Source organism: Macrobrachium nipponense, chromosome 16, assembly GCF_015104395.2.
Source record: "Macrobrachium nipponense isolate FS-2020 chromosome 16, ASM1510439v2, whole genome shotgun sequence".
In the NCBI taxonomy this organism is placed as follows: Eukaryota; Metazoa; Arthropoda; class Malacostraca; order Decapoda; family Palaemonidae; genus Macrobrachium; species Macrobrachium nipponense.
Window position 1 is genome coordinate 50,556,421 of NC_087209.1, and position 7,643 is coordinate 50,564,063.

Genomic DNA, 7,643 nt, shown 5'->3' on the forward strand with positions numbered 1-7,643 from the left:
ATTGCGGGGATGATTGGCTATTAACGGAGGAGTTTAAACCCTGCTTATCCAGGGTAGAGGGTGAACCCACCAAGGCATTCTGCAATATTTGTCAGAAGGAGTTTGCCCGCAGAACTGCCAACTATCAAACAGCACAAGGTAAAGGAAACAATCACTTTATTCTTCTACTGTATTATTTTGATTTACTGCTGATAACTGTGAAAATTATACAAACTGTAATGATTTTGTTTATAACTTGTGTTAATTCAACAGACAACCAACATTCATCTCGTCAGTGAAGCCAGTCAGACCCAGACTGACGAAGACCCCCATTGGCCTAATGTGCAACACCAGATAAAATTGGCAACAATCTTGCTGATTTGCTTTACTGCAGAACACAACCTCCCTTTCTGATTGCCGACCATCTCATTGACTTATGTAAAACAATGTTTCCAGATTCGGTAATTGCACAAGGCCTACAAATGAAAATAACAAAATGCACTGAATAACAAAAATCCTAGTAGGGTGATGATGTTCACGACCCGGACAAGGTCTCGACCCGACAGTCTTGATTAACCAATGAAGGATCGAGTCTAGGATGACGTCAGAGCTATGACGTATGAGGGAAGGCGGTCCTAACTAGACGCCATTTGCAAACCTACCCTCCAACGCTTCGCTTGTAAACAAGGTAAGAATTCGATTTTAAGAGGTCGCGATCTTAATTTTCGGCATCAGGATATATTGTGCCATGACCACGAATAAGGCGTGATCAACTTGTAATAAGTTTTGTTATGTAATATAGCCATATTGGCATAAAATCAGTGATAATATGGAATGCCTAAACAAGAATGGACTCGCTTCGGGTACCCGCGAAAAAAATTTATGCCGTGTTCTCGACTCGGACAGTTTTTGAAAAATTCATGCAATTAAGTGTACTGGAAAAACAATTAAAAAAAAAAGTGAATGATTGCATAGTTCTTACAAACTATAATGTATCATATATGAGATAAAGCCATGGAAAAAGCTGGAAATGGGTGTTTTGCCACGGCTAAATATCGAGTGATTTTTCGAAGTGTTTTATTGATGGAAGTGAATTATTTTTAGCATTAATATGTGCCCCCCATTAGTGTTTCTTCTCCAAATTGAAATATTTAACCTAGGCCAATTTTTTATATTTTTTTACGAATTTTTAAAAAAATTATGTGCGTGGTCCCAACTCGGACAGTGTGCACGTGTTGTCCGAGTCGAGAACACGGAGGTATAAGAAGGATTTTATTTTTTTTTTTTAAATGACTCTGTCAATCACTCTCATTTTAACCTAAAACCAATATTAATACTATATATTAACTCTTATAAAATTATTGATGGTTTAAAATAATTAAATATGGGTGATTGCCAAAGTCAAAGATAGAGTCAGTTTTGAGCTATTTTTTTTTTTTGCAAACTAATTTTTTTTAGAATTAATATGTGCCCCCCAATAGTGTTTAGTCTTCCAAATTGAAATATTTAACCTAGGCCAATTTTTTAATTTTTAAGAAATTTTTTTAAAATGCAGGTCCGTGTTCTCGACTCGGACAGGTTTGTCCGGGTCGAGAACACGGAGGTATAAGAAGGATTTTATTTTTTTTTTTTAAATGACTCTGTCAATCACTCTCATTTTAACCTAAAACCAATATTAATACTATATATTAACTCTTATAAAATTATTGATGGTTTAAAATAATTAAATATGGGTGATTGCCAAAGTCAAAGATAGAGTCAGTTTTGAGCTATTTTTTTTGTGCAAACTAATTTTTTTTAGTATCAATATGTGCCCCCCAATAGTGTTTAGTCTTCCAAATTGAAATATTTAACCTAGGCCAATTCATTATGTCTCTAATGCCATTTATCTCTTTCAGATCCTTCGTGCCTCGCAGCCAATGCCTCGCAACTACCAGGCCAAGAAACATCCTAACCACGGACTGGACCAACTTGGAGAAGGCCTTTAATCACCGAGTTGAGACAGGCTGTAGTATCCGCACTGCTAGCAACCTTTTTGGAGTGAAACCTTCGACTCTTGGGGTAAGCTTGAATAAATCTAAGCCCTCTTAAATTGTAATTTATATGGGTAGGCCTAGGCTAGCCAAAGAACTTACCTTTTATTTCAGGCCTATGGGTAAGAACTTTACTTTCCATTTAGCCTATAGGGCCTATGCTCCCCACTTTACCTTTGTTTTATTTTTTTCAGGATGCTTTCACTCGGTCCCTCAAGGAGAGTGATGGGAGGACGTTCGTGCCAAAGCAGCAGAACGTCAAGAAGGTTTTCACCGATGCGCAGGAACTCTTAATCGAGGAATACTCGATAAAGATTGCGCGCATGTTCTACGGCCTGCCGACGAGAGCTTTCAGGAGGATGGTCCTGAAGTATGCAGAGGCTGTTGGCAGCCCGGCTATTCCTGATGTCTGGAGGAGGGAAGGTATGGCCACCCGTGACTGGTATTACGGGTATATGTTCCGTCATCCAAAGCTTGCACTGAAGGCTCCGGAGGGCATGTCACTTTCGCGCGCGATAGCTTTCAACCGCGTAAACGTTGAAGTCTTCTTCAAGGCTTACGTGGAAGCTGTCGAGCGACACAGTTTCATGCCAGCCAGGATCTTCAACTTGATGAGAGTGGCTTGTCCACTGTGATGAAGCCATAAGGTAAGGTTGTTTGCGAGAGAGGTCGTCCTGTTGCTGTTCGCAGGTTGCTCGGGAGAGAGGCAATCATATGACTTTCGTGGGGATTGTTAATGCTGCAGGGCATGGTTTCCCTCCAGTGTTTATCATCGCACGAAAGAAGATGAATGCTGATTTTCAGAGAGGGACTACTCCTGGAACCACAGTGCTCTTGCAGGCTAACGGTTGGATGGACCATGAGCGTTTCGTGCAGACACTCGAGCATCTCCATAAGGTGTCTTATTCTTCAGTGGAGAATAAGATACTGCTGATAATGGACAATGCCGAGTGTCACATGAGCATTCATGCAGTTGAGTATGCGATACAGCATGGCATCGTAATTGTCACGCTGCCACCTCATACTACAGCCAAACTCCAGCCATTAGATGTAAGTGTCTTTGGCCCCTTCAAGTCTGTCCTGCGATCAATTCAGGACGATTTCAAGCTCTCAAACCCTCACGTGCCCATTACGGAACATATGTTGCCAGAGATGGCGTGCAAGGCCTGGGACAAGGTTTGTAATGTCACCAACATCACCAATGGTTTCGCGCTACTGGCATCTTTCCCGTCAACCGCAACATCTTTCCAGATGATGCGTTTCTTGGGGCAGAAGTCACAGAGCAGGCCCCTCCTGATGATGATGATGATCATTGCCACAAACTCTTGCCGCACCCTTGACACCATGTTCATCGGAGCCTGACCAACCTCAGCCTGGACCATCTGGAATAGGTAGGATGTCACCAGCCTTCTCTGCTTCAGCGGCTAGCACTCCTGAAGCAGCACCCCAACCTCGGCGGACTCCAACTCCAACACCTTCATCTCCTTCAAACCTTGACATCACTCCCGAAGCTGTGCAGCCCTACCCGAAGGCTCCTCCCCGCCTCCATGCCAGAGGGCGCAAGAAGATCCGCGCCTGCTATCCTGACTGAGGATGAGGAGGCTCTTGGCCAGCTGCGGGAGAAGGAGGAGAAGAAAGCAGTCAGAGGAGGAAGAAAAGCGGAGGTTGGAGGAGAAGAAGAGAGAGCAGGAGGCACGACAGGCAGCAAAGAGGAGGAGGTCTGAGGCAGTTGAGGCGAGCAGCAGTTGATGAGGAGGCTGCCGACAATCCTGCACTGTGTGACGACTCATCTGAATATTCAGATGAGTTCGCAGAAGACCTTGAGCATGATGCTGCCTCCTATCCTTTCGTCCAGAAGGAGCCAGAGGTGAGGGACTTTTTTTTAATATTTCAAAATTTGTAGCCTATCCTAGCCTAGATTATGTTCATCTATTGCATAAGCAAGTCTAAAAGAAATTTCTATTTAATTGTCAAATTTAGTAGCCTAGCTGAATGGCCTTTGATTCCCCAGTGCTTGGTTTTAAGCCAAATTCCTTATTCATTCATTCCATATTAATTCTTTTTTTTTCTTTTTTTTTTTCATTTTTTTAAAGCCAAATTCCTTATTCATTCATTCCATATTAATTCTTTTTTTTCATTTTTTTTTCCCCCAGGTGGGTGACTTTGTCCTGGTGCAGCTTGTCTTCCAGAAGAAGAGGTCTGAGGACCTTGTCCACTTTGTGGGCAAGGTCATTTCCCTGGAGACAGACGGCCGGCTGGAGTTGGACTTCTTGAGGATCAAGTCGCCCTTGCTGAAGGACACCTTCCACTTCCCAGCCATCGGGGTATGTCGACAGTGTCGACCGCAGCAGGGTGTTGGGGTCCTTACAGTCAGCGGGGACGGGACCACCCAACGACAAGCAAAGCTCATCAAGGTCCTCCCTCCCTTGAGGGGCTTTAATATGCATTAGTTTAGTAATTAGTTTAGTCATTAGTTTTTATAGTTTTTATACATATATATTTTTTTATTACATTGAGATTTTGCTACCATATTTTTTTATTAAATTGAGATTTTGCTACCAATTGTTTTATTCCACCTTTCAGTGTCATGTTCTGGATGTTCTTAGTTAAAAACAATATAAAACATTGGTGTAAGTAGTGTTTTTTGGTGGAACCAAAACATCGTCCGTCCGGGTTGAGACCACAACCCCGTCCGGGTCGTGAACACGCGGTCTCGACCCGGACAGAGAATTCTGGATTTTAAAAACGGCTGTAAAACCAATACTATGATATCTACAGATATGAAACTCATAACATAGATGGGGAATTAGTTAAGCTTTCTTTTAAGCACAAAATCTCTCCTGTAGCTCTATAATTTTTTTTTTTTTTTTTTTTTTTATGAATATTATTCATTTTACTGTCGGGTCGTGAACACATCACCCTAACCTGTATGGCAAATGATTTAGTTGAAAAATTAAAGAGCAATTTATTTTCCATTATCATAGACGAGTCAACTGACGTCACTGCAAGCAAGTTCCTCACTATTATAGTTAAGTATTTTGACTCTAAAAATTGTACTATTAAGACTAGACTAGAATGCTAAACCTAATTGATATTTATGAAGGTAATGCTGAAAACGTTGGTTCTAGTGGGGGAAGTACTTTTCAAAAAACTTATGGGAATATTAGAGTCATCAGATTCCTCTGAGTAACTTCATAGGATTTGCTGCAGATAGTGCTTAAAATGTAATGGGTGCATTTAACTCCCTGAGCAGTAGGCTAAAGGAAACACTACCTGGGATTACAATTTTTAAATGTATTTGTCATTCAATTAATCTTTGTTCTTCAGAGGCTGCGAAAACCCTGCCTAGGCAATGCGAGGATTTCATACGCAATGTCTATACTCATTTTGCACACAGTGCAAAGAGGAAATATGAATTCAAGCAATTTCAAGGTATTTTTTAGTTAAAACCCCACAAAATCCTCCATGCATCCTGACACGCAGGCTCTCCTTTCACCAAGCAGTTGGAAGAGTTTTAGAACAGTGGAAGGCACTGAAAGAATCCTTTTATAAAGAAAGAATCAGAGGAAAAACTCAGGGCAGTAGACTTGATTATTAAAGACATGAACGACCCTTCAATTTAGCTTTATCTAAATTTTCTCAACTTCATTTTGCCTACAATTAATGCATTAAATCTAATGTTTCAGAGGCAGACTCCAACTATTCATTTAATAAATTTTGAAATAAACAGGTTGTATAATGCTGGTATCACACTAGTCATTTCTTGCTCGCAGGTTTGGCCAGCATCCAGCCGATGCTCGCGAGCAAAAGTGTTGTATCGTCACACTAGGAACTCGTGGTTTCGAGCAGCCGTAGGAAAAGTAAACAAAAACTGATCATCTGATATCATCATGGCGGCCCAGAAAATTGTCGGACTGTTGCAAGATGCGCTGCAGTGGTTTATTTCTCGGGAAACTTACGTGAATGCAAGAGTAACAAAAAACGTTTGAGGGTTCAAGAGTGGCTCAGGAGAGTACGTCCTATCAGCAGCAGACCATCTTGTTTGTTTACACTATGCTGTGGCTCGCGGCTCGTGCTGGCTGCTTTCCGTCCTGTTCGGAAGCAAGAATCTCGAGCTAAAAGCTCCCGGTTTTTCATTCTCGGCAGCAACGGCTCGCTGCTCGTGAAAAAAATGCCTAGTGTGAGGCCAGCTTAAGACGCTGTTGCTATATTTCTGCCGTAAGGACCTTTTTGATAAAGCAGACTTAATATCTTTTGACCCTAATCTTGAAAAAAAACCATGTGCCTTTGAACAATATCTACTTAGGGGCAGCAGTGCATGGGCTACTTCAAACCGAACACTACAGACATCAACCATTTTTAAACCATGTAAGGTATAGGTGCAGATCATTCACGATAAAAATGTGTATGGAGTTACAGAAAAGATTCAACTTAAACATACATTATAGCATATGGCTTGATTCTTTAATCCTGATAAACTCCTTGATAACAACACGAGGTCCATATTACCAACATTATTACCTTTTACTGAAATTGTGCCCCGTATTTACAAGGGGAATATCCAAGATTTAGACAATGAGTGGAGAAATCTCGACAGCATTTGCCCTACCTGCAGAACTCTAGGTCAGAAACAGTGTAATAATAATATTAACTTTTATAGAACACTAGGAGAAATTAAAGAAGATAATGTGCACCAATTCAAAAATCTTGCTACGTTTGCTTTACAAATTATATCATTGCCAATAACAAAACACGGATGCTGAGACTTTTCTGAAACTGAATTTAATAAAAACTGATATAAGGAATAAAACTTAGTTTACACTCAACTCAAGCATTAACTTTCGTTTCAGAGGCAGTGAGGGAACAAGGAAGTTGTTACAAGTTTAAGCCATCAGAGGCAATGGTATCCGTTGCGTAAGAAAATATTAGCAATATTATGGATATAACAGTTATTGTTTATTTTTGGTTGTTATATATACTTAATCTGAAAAAAAGTACTTGTCTATGTTATTTTTGTCCTTTTGTAAGTTATTGGCTTGTGATTGTTTTGATTATTCATATGCTGTTTACTTGTAAATATATTGATTGATTAATTGATTATGGAATTTAGGGCATAGCCCAAGCGCTGGGACCTGCAAAGGTCATTCAGCGCTGCAGTATTATATGATTAAATGAAATGAATTAGATGAATGAATACATGAATCAATTAAAACCTCTCACACAAATGACCAACTAAAACTGCAATTAAACACCGAACGACACCACAACCAGGACCAAGACGATCTCACATCACATATCAACCAAACCAAAAACCATTCACTCTCACTCAAAACAACTCACACTGCAAACCAAAGAATCCCACAGCCGAAGTCACACAAACACACACACACACACACACAAAAAACCAAATACATAAATAACAAAAAAAACTGACATGCATACATCCATTCAACACCATTTTAACCTTTATTAAAAACAGCAAAATAAAATTTTAATAATAATCAGGTACTTAAAATAATGACTATGAAACAAAAATTAAAAAATAAAATCAATATAAAATAAAATAAAATCAACACAAAATAAAATCAATTAGTTTAAAATTTGCCATCAATTAAACTTCATAAAAAATCT

At 39.9% G+C, this 7,643-nt stretch overlaps 1 pseudogene; it reads left to right on the top strand.

Annotated features, from left to right (window-relative positions):
- Nucleotides 1-2,669: 2,669 nt before the first annotated feature.
- On the top strand, nucleotides 2,670-5,488 carry LOC135195330 (uncharacterized; annotated as a pseudogene).
- The last annotated feature ends 2,155 nt before the right edge of the window (nucleotides 5,489-7,643 follow it).